Source organism: Podarcis tiliguerta (assembly GCF_965153285.1).
Source record: "Podarcis tiliguerta genome assembly, chromosome: 3".
Taxonomy (NCBI): Eukaryota; Metazoa; Chordata; class Lepidosauria; order Squamata; family Lacertidae; genus Podarcis; species Podarcis tiliguerta.
Window position 1 is genome coordinate 49508810 of NC_139536.1, and position 19168 is coordinate 49527977.

At 43.9% G+C, this 19168-nt stretch overlaps 1 protein-coding gene across 13 annotated transcripts in view; it reads left to right on the plus strand.

The window, feature by feature from the left end:
- Positions 1-19168, plus strand: part of PDE10A (phosphodiesterase 10A) — a 186784-nt gene that overhangs the window by 57028 nt on the left and 110588 nt on the right. Inside the window, exon 3 of one of the 13 annotated variants that reach the window (XM_083434058.1) lies at positions 18507-18663. The exons of the other annotated variants lie outside the window; for them this stretch is intronic. The gene's annotated coding sequence lies outside the window, so the exon portion shown is untranslated. The remainder of the gene's footprint in view (positions 1-18506; positions 18664-19168) is intronic. 13 annotated transcript variants of the gene reach the window in all.

The following is a 19168-nucleotide window of genomic DNA, read 5'->3' on the forward strand; positions in this document are numbered from 1 at the left end:
GTGTTGATGCTGTGAACCTCTCCATCGTAGGCTCAGGTTGTATAAACAAAACATATATCCTAAAGACACCACACCACTGTCTCCACTGTTCCTCCTTCCAAAAGAAAACATGGATCCTGAGTAAGTGCCTGGAATCTCATACTGCTCAGAGATTTGAGTGGCGTGCAACAACATACAAAGGTAGAATAAGAATGAGTAGAGGAACCTCTGGTCAGACAGGTTTCCCTATGGATTCTAGCACAAGTCTCGCTGGCCATATATTAATCTTCCTTCCACCCACCTGCACTTGTTCTTCTTGTTCCTTCATAAATTCGCTGCTTGAATTACACATTGCTATTCAGTAAATGAAACAAAATTGTTCATTTTAAAGTTCTGTATCCCCGTCGCAGAAGCTCATCATTCTGTCAGTAGAACAGCTTTATTTCCCTCTAATACATAAGATTATTAAATCCCTGAAAGCCTGAATTAGAATTAAGTCACGACGATATTCCAAAAGCTCCTTCGATGCCGATTCTGTCTTCTGCTCAAATGCTTCTTTTGTGCTCTCATTGTCCAGGGAACAGCTCAAGGCGAAAAGGGGCTAAATTTACACATACAAGAACAAACTGTCACCAACAGATTGTCTTTGTCTGAAGTGTTGTGCCCAGTTACTCATATGTAAGTGTTATTGATTTAAAAAATGGACTTTCTCGTGGAAAACTTGTATGCTAGACTTTTATTGTGGAAAGTTGTTGACAGATACAAGGAGAGAGAGTATATTTACAGCGGAGCAGAGGAAGAGGCAATAAAGGCATCACTGCCCTCTTTCCCAGAGAGTTCTGAGCTTCGGCAAGAAGGATGTGCTCTTTTATCTTTCCTTCTCTATTCTCCCCACTTCCACTTGTCAAAGCTTAAATTGTAAACTTATCGGGGCAAGGATCCTTTTATTTTTGCTTGTGTTATTCTGCGAAGCACTGCAGCACTATATAACTGAACAATCCAGTCTACACATTCACAATAACAGCTCTGCAATAAAACATGCAGTGAAGCCTAATTTTTAAAGGAAGATTGGCAATAGTTTAAAATATACCCTATTGTCTGTCAAAATAGCAATCTCCACCCACCCACCCATAGCACAGCCATGAGATCATTCAAACATCCAGTAGCTTTACTTTGGGGCAAGAATCATTCTCTGCCTGAGGTTCCTCTGACCACCGCAGCTGACATCAAAAGCAATCTACAAGAGCAAAACTGCAAAACAGTCAATGTGCAATCAACTGGCCCCAAAAATCTCTTGCATAGGGCTCCATATTACCAAAATGGAGGACACTGTAGTCCTCTCCTTGCAGATAGGGGAGGATTTTATGCCTTTAAATGTATAGTAAATGTGGATCCTGAATCAAGGAAAGGCATAGGATCCACATTCAGGCCCCATCTGAACTACATGTTTAAATGCAGCTTGAAGAATCTTCACATGGACACAGGCTTCTTGTACTTACATTATCTTTCTAGTTTGGGTCCTTGTAAAAAAAAAGGGTGGGGTGGGGGACTATCTAACATTTTGGGAATGCCAGGTGATTCCATTGCATCATCTGTATGATTGGTACTATCTTCTGTCCACCAGCATTGGTAATTCCATCTCCTTCCCTTCCAAATACCAGCTAATCATGACCAGCAGAGTCCTCTTCACCAGAGTGCAGAATGTAAGAGAAAATGGGAGGTTCTCTTTCAGGGAGAGGGGTGCTTTGGAGGTCAATTGAAAATGATCTGATAGAATCTGGCTGGGTAATGAATGGCAAAAAATTAACTGAAGGGTGATCAGATGGGAAGACTAACTGGTTGGCTTTCTGTAAAATGGGTGTTGTGATGCAATTGTGGGATCAAAGTAGTACTTTAAGTTTCAGAATCAGTGCCTTATATTCTGCTTGTGGCTCGTCCTTCATCTCCAGCACTCTCTTTGCTACACTGGTCACCTATAATGCATCTTGAGATGCTTACGCGAACATCACGAGTGCAACAATGTTCATTGTTGTTTGCTATCTCTCTCTTTCAGAGAACAGTGTATAAGCCATGCCTGTGTCCATGAGATACATAGGATAACACGAAACTGCCTAATACCAAGTCAGACCACTGGTGTATCTAGCTCAGTCATGGAAACATAGCAGCTCTCCAGACATCTTCCCCAGCCCCACCTGGATAGGCTGCAGACTGAAGCTGGAACTTTTTACATGAGCTGTTCTTCTTCTTTGGTGATCACTCGTAGCTAAGTAAGATTGTCTTCCATAAACACGGTTTTAACAATGAGTCCGCAAGTGACTGTGGAGGCCAATTCTGGATCCACATGTCCTTCCACAGTGGGGACATTGGTTTCTGGGCAGGAGTTGATCATGGTGTGGATTTGCCATGCATGCCTTCCTCTTAGCACATTTCTCCCTTGCCTCCTAAGTTTGAGTGTCTTCAAAGCCCATGACACCTTTGGTAAAGGCTGTTCTCCAACTGGAGCGCTTGCAGGCCAGTTTCCCAGTTGTCAGTGTTCATACTACATTTTTTTTAGATTTGCGTTGAGACAGTCTTTAAACCTCTTTTGTTGACCTTTGCCAACCACTGAGCTATGACTTGTTCACAGACCTCCTCCACGTCTTTGTACGTATAGGTCAGGGGTCGGCAAGGTTTACCTCGCCTGGGCCAGTTCACTCCAGCGGAGATCCCTCTGTGGGCCAGATCGTGTGCGTGTATGAGTGGGCACAGACGTGATTTCTGGCATCTGAGCATGCGCAGACATGATTTCCAGCACTGCGGAAGCTAGTCCCCATGCTGTGCTGCGCCGGTTTAGCGCAGCATGCGGGGACTTGCCGAGTGGGCAGCTCGGTGCAGGGGTGGCTCATGGGCCAGTTAAATGACCCCCATAGGCTGCTTGTGGCCCATGGGCCTTAGGTTGCCTACCCCGTTATAGGTAATGCTCCCCATCTTTATGGGTACATGTTATTTAGAAAATCCTTGACACACTTAATTCTGTGATCATTAAATATATGGCTTGATTTACTTCTTTGATGTGTCTGTTCTACATGTAGTTTATTTTCTCCATTCTTATTGTGGCACAGTGGTAATTTGGATTCTTAGGTTCATCTGTAGTGGCCTGATTTCATGAGCGGATAGTATTGCTTGGGGAACAGGGGGCTTGTGAGCCCCAGCAATTGATGAATGTGCTACCAGGCTCTGGCTGGCCTCAGTTCTTAATCTGCCAGGCTCTGTTGGTGGGGGCGGCTTAGAGGAGTAGGTGGATTTGTAGCAGTGGGTGTGTCTATCAGTACATGGCTTCCTTTGAGAAGTGCAGTGATTTTTGTGAAGCTTCAAAGCTGCTACTGAGGATGACAAACTCCTGGAAGTTGATTATCTTGTCAGTAATTCCCATGATAACTTAATCCCTTCATTGTGTTGTTTCATGCTTAAACTTTAGTTGAAGTTGAAAATGAGAGTTAAAATGTCTATTCCAAAGGAACATGTAGCCTTTTTTCTTCTTTTTTTGCTTGAAGGAAAAAAATATTTAAAGCATTTCACTCAAGGACCACAGGGAAATGCATTATTTCAGTTTGTACCTTTCTGATGCTTCTGAGACAAACATTTCCTATTGCTGTTTTTGGCTTGGAAAATAAAAGTAAACTTGTAGTTCTAAAAACACATTTATTAGGGAATAAACCCCAAGGATATGATCTACAGAGAGCTGGCTTCAGGTACCAGGCCCATTGTCAGACAAACTCTACATAACAAAGATGTCTGCAATTGTGACATGAAGGCTGGCAACGATTGTGCGAATCCCTTCCAGACGGCTGCAGTTCCTGGAGAAAGACAGTTAGATTGTGTATCCAGAGCAGGAATATCCTCTGGGAGAAGCATAGAAAAAAGAAATGCCATAGTACAGCTGCATCAGCACAAGTGGATGCCTTCATCTGCCCCAGCTGCAACAAAACATGTCTCTCCTTTATTGCTTTCTACAGCCACAGCTGACGCTGTAACTCTCCAACAGTTTGACTTCAGTCCTGGAGTTGCACACAGATGGATGCCAACCACAAACCCCATTGAGCACACTGGTATTTACTAATGAGTAAACGCTCATAGGCTTCTGCATAAGAGATACATAATTTTAGGGGAAAGGTTAAGATTATCGTATATGACTTTACACACAAAAAACAGATGGCTGAAACAGGCTTACAGTGGTACCTCGTGTTATGTACTTTCCTCCTTACGAACGCTTCGGGTTACGCGCTCTGCTAACTCGGAAGTAGAAACCCATTGTTGTGAACTTTGCCCTGTGATGCGAGCAGAAGTTGCACTCCGGTGGCACGGCAGCAGCGGGAGGCGCCATTAGCGAAAGTGTGCCTCATGTTATGAGCGGTTTCCGGTTACGAACGGATCTTCGGAACGAATTAATTTTGTAACCAGTGGTACCACTGAGGTAAGAATTTTTGTAGTACAGTGGTACCTTGGTTTACGAACTTAGTCTGTTCCGGAAATCCGTTCTTAAACCAAAGCATTCTTAAACCAAGGTGTGCTTTTCCATAGCAGCTGGGGACACAATTTACAAATGGAACACTCAATAGGAAGTGGAACGTGTTCTGCTTCCAAGGCAAAGTTCACAAACCAAAACACCTAGTTCTGGGTTTGTAGCGTTCTTAATCCAAGTTGTTCATCAACTAAGCTGTTCTTAAACCAAGGTACCACTGTATATGGCTGTGTAGATGGTAGCTATTGTATATTGATTTATGAATCCATCAGAGATCAGTTGACAGAACAGAAATATAGAAGAGAAATATATAGAGAAATCCCATTATGGGCCTTTTATTGTCAGAGATGGAACTTTGGGAACTACATGCAGAGGTAGTTAAGTGTTAAAAATTTCCTTGTGTGTTTGGAATAATAGAAAGATGAGTGTCAGCTGAAATCTATTCAGTATTACTGTGATAATAGACTCTTCTGAAAGGAACTCCATATAATATTGTACATCAAATAATGCATACAAGCATGCATATATTAGGAGAAACTGTGTCCAAACATGTACATTCATGGAAATAACATGCCAAAATGCATCACATTGGGGAATATTGCTTGCCCCCAAAGTGTATATTCATAATAGTTAAATACATTAAAAAACTACTTCTCAAACATTACAATACAATGTTTATATATAACATTTTAAAAGCTTTTAAAATTTATGTAATAAAAATACTTCAAAAATGTGTGTATTAGGCAGAACTGTGAACAGAAATTAGGAGAAAAGCATGAAAGTGCATGAAATTCTTTGTGCAGACTTAAAAAAAATAAAAATTCACACACCGGTGTGGAATTCGGTGAACCGAATTGAAGATTGGGAAAATGCAAAACTAAGAGAAACTGAAATGTACTGATTTGTCCATCACAACCTCAAAGGGACTCTTGTACTTCAAAGATGCTTGTGTCCAAGAATTCCAAAATGGAACAGAATGTTGTACAGAGGATGTTTTTGGGTCCAGCAATAGTAGGGAGAAATGTGCATAACAGATGCGAAACACTGAATAGGCATGAAAGGATTTTTGGAGTTGTTTAAACAAGGGACCAAAACAACTGTGCTGCAGCCCAAAAGTGCAATCCTGGCTCAACCACATTTAACCACATACTCCCCCTCCGCAACCTCCCTTTACTGTCACTCCCTGTCTTTTTGGGGCTGCTTCTGTTGTTAATGGGACATTGACTTATGGGAGGGGAGGGGAAGAGAATATTTGGGAGGGAGAGGATAGACCTGATCTCTGTGCTTCAGATACGTAATGGCTGATTTCACTGTATTGCTATATTGGGAATTAGTAACATTTGCAAACAGAAAACAAAAGCATTCCAAGGATAGCTTAAAGAAGAAGCATGAGGCACTTCCAACATACCACCCCACTTTTTCTGTCAAAACATTTTTTTACCCTCCAGGAATGTTTGCAGCAGTAATGGCGGCGGGGGGGGGGGGGGGGGCAGGGAGAGCTTCCAAACAAGACGGAACTGAAGGATAAGTCAGAATGGATGAGTCAGCTAGATGACAATCTAGATTCAGTCAGCAATTGACTTGGCAGCTATCTTGAGAGTTAGAAATTCTCAGCAACTCCTTGTTTGATGCTTGTACTTCCAGACATTTTTCCAATCCATATTTGGGTGTATTTTGGTTCATTCATACAAAGTTAAGATTTTCAGTTATCCTCTGGGTAAGACCTGTGAACAAATGAACTTTAACATTTATTACTCAGATGGCCCCCCTTTTTCCTTTTAAAAATGAGAGCTTAACATCTTGGAATTGAAAATAGATTTTCCTAGGGCACTTCCGGGCTGTCACTATTTTGGAGTGGAATTCAATCACATACCAACAAATTTGGGTCACATGGTAATAGTTGATTGGGAGCTCTTGTGCAACAAACCCACTTTCCCCAAAGACAGGACTTTAAAAAAAAAGGAAGTGATGGGAAAGTGCACTGGAAAATGTGGGATAACACTTGCCTTGACAGAATGCCATCTCATCTCTCTGAAAACAAATGGGAACGAATGCTCACGAAATAATCAACATCATCAAACCTCCCAGCAAACAAACCAGGATGAATGCTCAATAAACAGATTGTCTAGAAGCACATTTAGAGAGAGTGAAATTCTCACAAAAACCCTTTGGCAAAATACTTTCAAGAGTATTTACCAGCTGTTTTTATAGCACCAGTCACTCTACTGTGGATTTAGCCTTAGATATAAATTAATAGAGCGATTTAATATTCTGCCTACAATTTTGTGATCTATATTTGGTGACTGTGGGGGGCGTTTTTGGATGCTTTCTTCAATAGCAATACATTTCTGATATCTTGGGGAAAAGCATACGAAATATGTTCAAGAAAAAACAGACAAAGACTGTCAATATTTTATGGTGTGGATTCAAACTCATGCCAGAACCTTTGACTCATATCCACACCACATATTTAAAGCACTTTTATACCACTTAACACTCATGGCTTCCTCCAAAGAATCATAGAAACTGTATTTTAGACCTAACAGAGTTAGAATTGCCAGCACCCATAGCAAGCTACAATTCCTGAGATTCTTTGGGGGAAGCCTTGTGTTTTGAAAGCAGGAGTGTGAACCTCCAGCCCCAGGTCCAATCTTGGCTCACCAGGTCATTTCCCCCAAACCATCGCCACCTGCCCATCAGATGAAATCACTGGTGACAACAGCAAGTGGGTGGGAGAACAGGGTTTAATTCTGCCTTGCTGTGCCGGCCTGGTCCAAGAATCATATAGAATCTGAAATTCCAAACAAGGCCTTGACATAAATGTTTGGCAGTCCCTGATTTTAAAAGGTTTCATCAAGCCAATTGATTTAGTGAATTTGGTGCGTTGGGGATGTAGATTTAGTAGCTGTAGCTTTATCTCATTTATGGGTCAGCAAGGTTCCTTTCACACACTCAAAACCACATGTGAAATGCTTCTTTGTGATTCCATCCACTTAGGCTGTGATGAATGTGTGTGTGTGGATACTTCAGTCTCCTAGATGGGCTAATCACATGGGCTTAGTGGCTCTGTAAACCAGGTTTCACTGTGTGAAATCCCTGATCTTGTCAGGGCTAGCAAAATCATGCTTTCAGGGAATCAGGGCAAAAAGGTTGGTCAGGATGCTGCTGGAGGCAAGGAAGTAACGAGCAGGCAGACTTTGGAAAACTGGGAGAGGAGCAAATGGAGACCTGTAGAAAATCCAGGGCTCTTTGCTGTGTAAATAAGCTCAGCCAGGAGTGTGGGATGTAGCAGCAAAAATTAATTCAACATGAAACCATTTTCCCAGGTTAGTAGTTACTAAAGTTATTATAAATTTAATAAATAAAGTGTAAGTAAATAGCTCAAAATGAGACATTCACACCGTTACCTGACACTTAAACTAAATAGAATAAGATGTAACATTATTTATTCTGCATTCTCCCCCCCCCTTTTTTAAAAAAGTAAATTAAATTGTTGTTGCTTGTGGATTTTTAGCATGTCTGAAGTCCTTGTCTCTTTTAGAAATCAGGAAACTGATTATCATAGGCAGGTCCCCCACCACCATGTATGATGACTTCATTTCCTGGGTTATATAAGCTGCAAACCTCCAAAAAAGTTGACTGCAAGAACTGTTTACTGCATTACTATAGAATAATTGTATTGATGGGGAAGACTTGACCTGGTTGGAAAACTACTTACATTACAGTGAAGTAGTGACGTTAATTGGCAGAGCCTTTAAAAATATTATAGTAAGGTAGCTTAGACAACCTTCATCCTAATGTTCCTACCTAGAGCCTTAATTTATTGGGCAGGAACTGAAGTATCATAAAAAAACATGTTGTATTAAAGTTTCCAGTCTGATCAATTATTACTGAAGTGTTATTAATTTTCTTGAAGAAAAGGAGGCCACAGACGACTTTGATCCACCTTCACAACCCAGCAGCTATTTAGATGGTGTAAATGAGATGTTGTTTTTCTATAATACACCCCCATTGGCTGGCTGTAAAGGGCAGTAAAACAAGCACAGAAGATCTGGGAGGCTGTGGGGTTTAGAGAGAGCTTGCCATTGCCTGTTCCTCAGCATCTTCTTTTAGCAGCTGCTGCTGCTGCTGCTGCCACCACCATCAAACTTATTTGAAGGAGAGACAAGAGAGCCAGCTGTGAACCACATAGTCTGGTGATAAGACCTCACTCCCAAAATAATCTGAATTGTATTTAAGCCAGCTGCTTTGGTCTCTTGGATGGTAGAAAGACTACCACTGGAGTGTGTGTGTTTGTGTTTGTGTTTTATAGCCTGTTGCACAGGTCCCAGTTCCTAGGGGCTGAGGTATTTTTGTCCCCTACTCCATGTTTGTTTGTTTGTTGAGGCTGGGCTCCCTCAATGTTAAGAGAGTGTTTCGCTCCACCCTCAGCTCCTAGTGGCATTGCATGTGTGACATCAGGATGTTGTGTTGGGACCTTTCAATCATCTTGAAAAGATGGTGCCTCTGGCCTGTTGGTTTTGATCTGGGCACACTCCACTGTGGAAAAATGGCATATCACAAAACCAAACCATAATGGAACATATCTACCATGAAACTACTGGGTAAGATCATCTGCATGTTTGGAGCGCAGTGTTATCAACATTCTGGTGGCACCTAGCTCTATTCCATTCTGCTTGGATTCAGGAATAATGTTTCCCTCAATAGAACTTTGAAGGCCATTATGGGCTAGATGGAGGCAAATAATCAAAATGCTGAAGATCGTGGTCAGTGTGATTCAGGAATGCTTGTGGCATGTAGTGGTGGTGGTGTCATGGCAAGACTTTGGGAGAGGGTTCCAGGTGAGCTCCCTAATGTCGCAAGACTGGCTTACAACATTTTGAAGTAAGTGAAATAATACACATTGCCATCCAAAGAGGTGGGAAGACTGTTAAGACCAGTAACTAAAATTACCTAACTGCACCACTGAAGATATATTCTAGATGCAATTTCATCCTCTCCTTGTCAAAATAATAATAATAATAATCAGACTTTCAGTATAGAAGGTAATTTTGGATCTGGTTTTACTCCTGGATGTGAAGGTTCTTCCTATGGGGTTGTGTCAGCTATATCCCCTTTTGTCTTGGAAGGTGAGGGTTTCACTTACCATCAAAGATCCCCTGGTAAGTTTGCCAGGAGTAGGAGAGTGCCTCTGTGGGAAGTAATCATTTGTCCCACCTGGTTCCAGTTTAAATGAAGTAGCATGAAACTAGACCAGGCACCTCCAAACTTGGCCCTCCAGATGTTTTGGGACTACAGTTCCCATCATCTCTGACCACTGGTCCTGTTAGCTAGGGATGATGGGAGTTGTAGGCCAAAAACAGCTGGAGGGCCGAGTTTGGGGATGCCTGAACTAGACAGTACAGAGGTGGCTTCCAGCCTTTAAAGCAATATTTTCATTGGCTGTATCCTAATTGGCTTGCTGATCAAATTGTCAGTTTAGAAAGTGCTATGCAGCTTGAGGGTGTTCTTAAATAAGGCACACCTGCACACACTTTATGCTAACATAAGGGGTAAGGTTAAGGTAAAGGGACCCCTGACCATTAGGTCCAGTCGTGGACGACTCTGGGGTTGCGGCGCTCATCTCGCATTATTGGCTGAGGGAGCCGGCACACAGCTTCCGGGTCATGTGGCCAGCATGACTAAGCCGCTTCTGGTGAACCAGAGCAGCGCACGGAAATGCCGTTTACCTTCCCGCCGGGGCGGTACCTATTTATCTACTTGCACTTTGACGTGCTTTCAAACTGCTAGGTTGGCAGGAGCAGGCACCGAGCAATGAGAGCTCACCCCATTGCGGGGATTCGAACCGCCGACCTTCTGATCGGCAAGTCCTAGGCTCTGTGGTTTAACCCACAGCGCCACCCGCGTCCCTATAACATAAGGGGATTCCCCTCCAAAATGAACACTTTGCTCATGAGAACATTGCTGGCAACCCTCTGTCTTAAGAAGGGTTGGAAGAGTGCACCTTTTGGGGTAAAGTCAAATCGTTGAAGAGATACAGCACCTGCTGTGGTTGTAGAGACCGATATGGGAGACAGATGTGTAGGTGGGCAGATGAAGATGTCCATGGCAATTCTTCTGTCTGCATTCCTCCTGTAGTTCTAAAACAGAGTATGTAGTTTGGGACATGCACAATTTAAAATATGAATCTTAAACCAAGAGAGCCTGTAATGAATTGTACCCTTTAAATCTACTTCATTTTCACAGGTACTAGTCTTGCACATTGTTTCAAACATGGGAAGAAATAATGGAGACAAAATTAAAATGATTATAGAGATGCCTTCAAAACTAGAATGTTTCACTGCACAGAAATAAGCTAGAAAGATGTTTCCCTGTACAGAATTACACTACATTATGTGAGTTGAATAGCTGGTTAGATGTACACAGGCAAGAACTGCCCCTCTCTGCATAACCATCTATTTTAGAGATAGTGTTTGAGCTGCTCATATATACGGAACAATGTACTGAGATTCTCCTGTGTGTGACTTTGCTGTAATTATCCATGATACTTTGTGGATGAGTTCATAAAAAAGGACTGCACTATTTTATGACAATAACATTTATATTTAAACCTGCTAGGAAATGGGCATTAATTTTCAAATACAGGAACTGGGAAAAGACAGTTAATTCTCTTAACTACATTAAGTGGACACAAAGTATACTACCTTGAGTAGACACACACACACACACACACACATTTTAAGGCTTCCTTGTGCTAGGTAAACAGGCTTTCTCTTGTGTTGTAAGTTCAGTTGTTGGAGAAGCTCCTTCACATATTTAAGGCTTCCTACGAGTTACAGTGGTACCTCAAGTACTTAATTCGTTCCGGAGGTCCGTTCTTAACCTGAAACTGTTCTTAACCTGAAACACCACTTTAGCTAACGGGGCCTCCTGCTGCCACTGCACCGCTGGAGCACGATTTCTGTTCTCATCCTGAAGCAAAGTTATTAACCTGAGGCACTATTTCTGGGTTAGCAGAGTCTGTAACCTGAGCAGTGGCGTAGCGTGGGGGGTGCCAGGGGTGCGAGCCGCACCGGGCGCAACATTTGGGGGGGCGCAAGTCCAGAGGGAAGGGACAAGCAATCGAGGCTTGGTTGGGGGGAGGGATCGTCGTCTCCGTTTGGCCGGAGGAAGCGGGAGGGAAAAGAGCCGCGCAGCAGCTGCAGCAGCAGCAGCAGGGAGGAGGAGGTGGAGGAGGAGGAGGTGGAGGAGCAGCAAAGCCGGGAGGAGGAGGGCAGGATCCAATCCGAGCCTGCTAATCGCTTGCTCAAAGAGGCAAAGGAAGAGGTGGAGGCGGAGCCACTGGCCCGGCAGGGAGGAAAGTTGGAGAGAGCAGCGCGCCTGGGCGCAGCGAGGTTGGGTAGGTGCGTGCGCCCTGGCTGGCTGCCCGCCCCCCGGCTCAGTGCCTCCATGACCCCTCCAGCGGCGATGGGAGAGATCGGGGGTCTGGGCTTCCGAGATACCCTGGAGTGAAATCCTGCTTCACCTTCTTGGGAGTCCCTCTCTTATGCTTTGGGGGGGGGGGTAGCAAGGGGGAAGAATAATGATTTCCTCCACCACCAGCCCCAAATTCTATAGTAAGAGAAATTGGGGGCCAAGCCAACTGGGGAAATGGTGAGTCTCTAACTATAGAGCTCAGGTATTTAGGAGCAAGCTGGCTCTGCCCATAGGGAGGAAAAGCACTCTGTGCAAGCTCAGAAAACCCACGCCATGCCACTGTGCGCTCGCACTCGCAGCTCTCTGCCCCTACCTGGCTCACTCACTCTCTCTCACTGCAGTGCTGGCTGTGCGAATCCGATCCGAGCTGCCGGGTCGCCGCCCACTGTGGAGGGGGAGGGTGCCAGGCGTGCGGTGCGGTGCGGAGAGAGAGCGAGGGACTATCTGGGGGAGGGACAGTGCAGGGGGGGCGCAAATTACTTGCCTTGCCCCAGGTTAGGGGGCGCAAATTACTTGCCTTGCCCCGGGTGCTGACAACCCACGCTACGCCACTGAACCTGAGGCCTATGTAACCTGAGGTACCACTGTATTAAAGTCATTACTGCCTAGCCTCAAAGCTCCCCCCCCTCCCCCAAGAACTCTGCCTCTTTCCCAGTCTTGTGAAGAGTTAGAGAGCTGCTTTGCCGAAGACAGCAAGCATGCTTTCAGGGTCTGTTCTGGCAAAAAAAGAGATCTCTGTCTTGCACTTGACATGAAAACAGTGTGAACAATGGGAACTAGCTGGAGCCAGCTTGACTCTGGCATGCGCTGCCCAGAACAAGTTTGGAGAGGGTGGGAGGGAAAGCTGCGCGGAGTCAGAGGAGGATGTTCAGCAGACTATTTGCATCAGTGATGCAGGGCCAGCACAATAAAAGTGATAGCATAGACAGTGCCGTAGTCCAGCAGTCTGTGATAAACTTACATTGCTGGAATAGGAAATAAATTTAGTTTCAACACTATCCAGGCAGTGAGGTCATAGATCCTTCCTCTCTTCCGGGTGTGCTGACATGCCAAGGGGTTATTGTCTGCTGTGTGACAGATACAGCATATACAGCTTCTCTGTGTGTGGGTATGGGGCAAAGTATGTCTTGGTGGCATACCTCTTTGCTTTTTATCCTCTGTTTATCTCCTTCGGCTATACCTACTCTAGGTTCCTCTCCAGTATGGTCCTCTACAGAAGGAGAGGGGCATAGACCAGACCGCTATTGTTGAAATACCACTGTTTGTGCTCTGCTTCCTATTGCTGACGTGAAACAGAATGCCTGTTAAAGTGGTGCACATTTTGCACAATTGGTGCAGACTAAATCTCACATAGGGACAGGGGTGGCGCTGTGGGTTAAATCACAGAGCCTAGGACTTGCCGATCAGAAGGTTGGCGGTTTGAATCCCCACAACAGGGTGAGCTCCCATTGCTCAGTCCCTGCTCCTGCCAACCTAGCAGTTCGAAAGCACATCAAAGTGCAAGTAGATAAATAGATACCGCTCTGGTGGGAAGGTAAATGACATTTCCGTGTGCTGCTCTGGTTCACCAGAAGCGGCTTAGTCATGCTGGCCATATGACCCAGAAGCTGTGCACTGGTTTCCTCGGCCAGTAAAGCAAGATGAGCGCCGCAACCCCAGAGTAGGTCACGACTGGACCTAATGGTCAGGGGTCCCTTTACCTTTACCTTAAATCTCACATAATGCCTTCCCGGCTACTATCCTTCCCTTCCAGAGACTAGAACCTTTGCCTTTCAACCCTGACTTTGCCTTTCAACTCTAACATTGCTTTACTTCTTCTGTGTGTCTTAATGAACAAAATGTATGTAGCCAAAAGCTTGGCAGCCCTAATGTATTGTTTTGTACTGTTGCCTTTATTTGTACAGTGGCTAAGAGAGCCATTTCAACCCTAGTACCACTCTACTCTGCCTTTGTCAGACCATACCTGGAGTACTGTGTCCATTTCTGGGTGCCACAATTTAAGAAGGATATGGACAAGCTGGAATGTGTGCAGAGGAGGGCAACCAAGATGATCAAGGGTTTGGAAACCAAGCCTTATGAGGAACAGTTAGGGAGTTGAGTATGTTTAGCCTGGAAAAGAAGAGACAGAGAGGAGATATGTTTGCCATTTTCAGATTTCTAAAGGGCTGTCCCATGGAAGATGGAGCAAGCTTGTTTCCTCCTGCTAGGACCCAAACCAATTGATTCAAGTCACAAGAAAGGAGATTCTGACTAAAAACCAGGAAGGATTTTCTGGCAGTAAGAGCTGTCCAGGCAGTGGAACAAACTCCCACGAGACTCTCCTTCCTTGGATTTTTTTTAAGCAGAGGTTGGGTGGCTATCTGTCATGAATGCTTTAGTTAGGATTACTGTATTGCACGTGATTCTCAGGGTCCCTTCCAACTCTACAATTACATGATTCTGTGAATCAAATACAAAACAATATCCCTGCATACAGTGGTACCTCTACTTATGAACGTGATCCGTTTCAGGGTAAACACTTCCGGGTTTGCCGCGTTCGTAACCTGGAAAGCCGCAATATGAAGCAAATGTAACACGACGTATGACTGTACTGTGATACAATAGAAATAATAACAAACATTTACACATCATCATCATCATCATAACACATGAACAGAAAAAAATCTCTTTAAGTACCCCAATGTGAAACAACATAATGTTCCGAAAGCCTGTTGGATAAATGTGTCTTAAGTTGATGATGAAAGCTAAAGAAGAAACCTGATACGATTCCAGGGGTACGGTTCTGCACAAATGGGTGCCACAACAGAGAAGATCCTGAACTGAGTCACCAGACAACAACCCATGTCTAGTGGCAAAACCACAAGAAAGAGCTTGCCTGCAGATCTCAGAGACCAGGGCAGAAGGTAGAGGGTGAGGTGCTTCTTTAAATATTTGCACCCCAAGCCTTTTAGCGATTTATAAATTGTACTTATACGGACTATAGCATGTCTAAGTGTTGCAATATCTTGTGAGATTTCCGGGAGCTAATCAGAAACAGTGTCAGAACAGAACAATGATCTGAACAGTGAGCCGCCACAAGAAATGTTAAGATAGTTTGAGAGATGACTCCCTATGCGACATGCTTTATTGAGAAATCGGCTCCACCTCGTTGTGGGGACACTTTGCAGGTGAGCCACCAAGCCTCCCCACTCAGCGTGGGGGGCGGGACTGTGTCCCACCTTACCCTGGGGAGGCCCGGCTGCACCAGTTAGCCAAGCAGCCAATCAGGCAGCTGGGGGGGGGGGGACGTGCCCAGGGCCAATTGAAACCACGGCGCAACGCTGAATCGCCCCTTTTCAGCCTTGTGCCACGGATCTCCCGCCCTCCCACCCTTTGTTCAGGTTGCGTCACTGGCCTTACTATGGACCTCAGTTGGTCGCCATTGAGGGCCTGGTAGGACTTTTTCCACTTGGCAAATTGGCACTGGCCGCTTGGTTTTCGCCTACTTCATAGCAATTGTCGCAACTTTGTAAGGTTTGGTGGTTAGGCATTGGAATAGGAATATGTGGGGGAGGGGAGGTGCAGCCGTCACCTGCCCCTCCATGCTCAAGGGTATTCCATTAAAGGAATCCGGGGGTGTGGATCTCGTCCGAAGCCCGAGGAGGGGCTAGGGCCATGCCACGACCCCAGGGGATGCTCAAGTCAATCCACATCAGCGGGGCTCCCCCTACTGGTGGTTTACCCTTAGCAGATTCCCTGCAAGGCGGGCAGGAGTCAAATAGTCTGTTGATGCCAATGCCTAAGCCAATACCACTCAACATTCTGTAACCAATAAAGTTGTAGCCTAAATTTTGCCCATTAACATTAACCTAGAATTCTGTGTCCTTGTGTCTTTATTCTCATGGGGGTGGCTTGGGGCTTTGACACGCAACTACAACTTTGAGTTCCTTAGCTCCTGTTGTCATTTTCTGCATATGGAGAATGAGATTGCTGGACCAGGGTAAATGTGAGCCATCCCAGCAAATCTGAGTAAATGAATTAGGCTCCTGCTACCCAGAGAATACAGAAAAACCTGATACGAGATCCCAGGGGCGGGAAATAAATGGGTATTTTATGAGTAATTAATATACACCCATGGCATCCTGCAGTGTGTGAGTATAAATACAAGCCAAGCAGCCCAAAATGTAAGGAGATTAAGCAAGTGGACCTAAAGAAACTTAAGGACACAATTCAGAGCTCCAGTTTCTGAAAAGAGCTTTCCTTGGGCGTGGGGGGGGGGAGAGAAAGTGGTCCATGTTGCTTATTTGTATGGGCTCAGAGAAATAAGGCTCTGCTGGCAATATGTTTCCTCTGAATAGCCAATATGAGAAGAATTATAACGTTTCTCAAAAGCTCAGACTGCATCAATATTCTTCCCTTGTACAAAGATATAGTTCTGAATAATTTAGCACTGAATACTGCAGGCAACAGGTGGCAGTTTTATTTCGAATCCATTTTTTTTCAGAATTAAACTTTTTATGTTGCTCAGATTGGTGCTAAGAAGATTGGTGCTGGGCTTATTTTGAAGAGCAGCATTTGCTTTACATAAGTCTCTGTTTCTATGGCACTCATAAGCAAACAGTGAACTAATGTAGAGAAATGCAGGGCAATAGATTTTTTTTTTATGTAACATCCTTTTTTATGTGCTGTGCTGCAGAATATTTCCATGTAAAAAGCAATATAAAAATATGGGAGTTGGGTCTGGTCCCTTGTTCATTAACAACAACAACAACGATGATGTTCTACTATGCTACAGTAGAATTCCTTTTGCTACACCTAAATGCAATGGGGGAGTGCATTCTCTCATGAATCCAATACAAGTGAATTACTAGATCAAATAATCATTTTTTAATTGTCTTCATAGGGTTGTCACACTCTGAATAGCCTCATTAAAATTAATAGGCATGACTAACTTCTAATGCATCTACTTTGAATAAAACGTAGGCTGTGTATACACCATACCTTTGAGGCACATTCAAACCACATTCTTTCCCCTCAATGAATTCTGGGCACTGTAGTTCATTAAGAGCTGCTGGGAATTGTAATTCTGTGAGGGGTAAACTGCAGTTCCCAGAATTCTTTGTGGGAACTAATGTGTTTCGAATGTGCTTTAAAGGTATACTGTGTATGCAGCCTATGCTGAAGACAACCCTCATTGTCACATCTGCTTTTTATTAACATATATTTTAACTTCCCTGGGCAATGATCTCCCCTCCTTCCTGGATTTGTAACACATGGAAGAGAGCAGAAAGTTGTTCTCAACGTTTTAAATCTCTGAGATCTGAGATTTTCCATTTGCTCACCTCCTCCCCACCATAAAAAATAAAGCAGGCTATTCCGCAGAATTTTCTCTGAATGTTCTTCACCACCACCCTTCTCTCCCTATGGCCTGGAATGATGCTAGGGCGTTGCAGGGAATGCAAAATGGCTGTAAGGTTGCTAGCATCATTGTTGTTGTTGCTGCTGCTACTACTTGCAGTCTAACAAAACAAAGCACCTTAAGCAAAATGAAAACAACTGTGCTATTGCCACTGTGAATGATGAGTAGCACACTTGAGAAACCACAGGAAATGCCCCCCTCCCCATGGCCCAAAGCTCTGCTCACTGACAGGGTGGATTATTTTGAGAGGCCATTTGCACATAACACTAAACATATTTTCACACGGGTATCTTTGCTCTGGTTTTTTTAGGTGTAACAACTTAACAAGTGTGTGGAAGGCTAGAAGCAAAGCATCCTGTTAGTTTGTTTTTCAGCAGGGATTTTATTAGCTTACCCACCACCAGATGGAAAAGAAAACCCTCCCCGTCCTCCTGTCACATTTTAGATTTCCCCAAATTTGACAAACATTTCATTTGAAACTCTGCAGGAAGAAGCTTGAACTTTTGGGGAAAGACTGTTTGTGTCTCTCCTTATGTGACGTCTGAGTTGATTTATAGCATGCAGAAATTACGCAGCCTGTTGAACAAATTTTACTTCCACGTTAGTGATCCCAACCAGATGCACATCTCCAGTTCTGACACTGTGCAGATGTAAACATGAAAATACAAAGCTCAGCATTGCCAGAGACTTATTTGTTGGCTCCATTTGCAAACGAGTCATTTCCATCCACCACCCAACTTTGTTACTGTTTGTGTGACAAGTTATTGGGGATTACTTATGCTGGCTTGATGCTTTCTGTGACAAATTATTGGTAGTTACGTATAGCAAGCCAATTAATAACATGACTTTTAAAAAAATATATAAAAAGAGATATTCCACTTCCAGCCTCCCCTCTCCCTTCAAAGAGCTCAGGCTTCGTTTACACAGGCTAAACTGAGAGACAGTGATGGATAAAGGAAAAGTCGCACAATAGACTTTATGACTGAGTGGGACTTGGATGAAAACTAAGACACAAATACAAGATACAAGTCCAAGTCCCAACACTCTCTCCTGAGGGTGGGGAACATTAGGCCTTGGGTGGGGGTGAATGTGGCCATCCAGGCCCCTTTATTTGGTCCTCAGGGCTTATTCTGAGCCATGCCTCTTCCCTAGGCCACACCCCTGGCAGATTCTGCTCAGCAACATCCTCAAATGCTAGAATGTGTCCTTGAACTGTGACAACACTTCTTGCATGCCTGAATGGAGAGGAACATGTGTCTGAATGGAGAAGGGTGTCTGACTTGAGTGAACTGTAGTCTGCTATACAAAGGTAGGAGTTCCATATTAAATATAATGGTTTAATTGGCACAGAAATGAAAAATGGCTGAAGGGTTGCTAACATGGGGGTTTTCCATGGGACTATATTAAAACCAAGGAGAGGACTCTGAGCTCTTGCTGAGTTGATAATTAGCTAACTAATTGTTGTTGTCTGGTAACTAACATGTGAGCGTTGTAACCTTAGATCATGTGATGAAGGTATTGGGTTGCAAATCTTCATTTTGAAGGGAGTTGCCTTTGTGCCTTTTGTCTCAAGGCTCTGTGAAGTAAGGACGTGTAAAATACTTTCTCTGAGTGAGTGAGAGAGAAAACGGTTCCAGGCTAAAAATGGATGCTGTGGGAAGAGACAGACCTCTGCTTCTAGATCTGTTGGAATTATTTCACAGTTAGTAAGATGTTGAGCATCAGACATTGTACGGATATTTTGGATGTATCATTTGATGTTTCTGTTTTATTTTGAAGAGTTCTGCTAGTAAAGTTTGAATGATATTTGTATG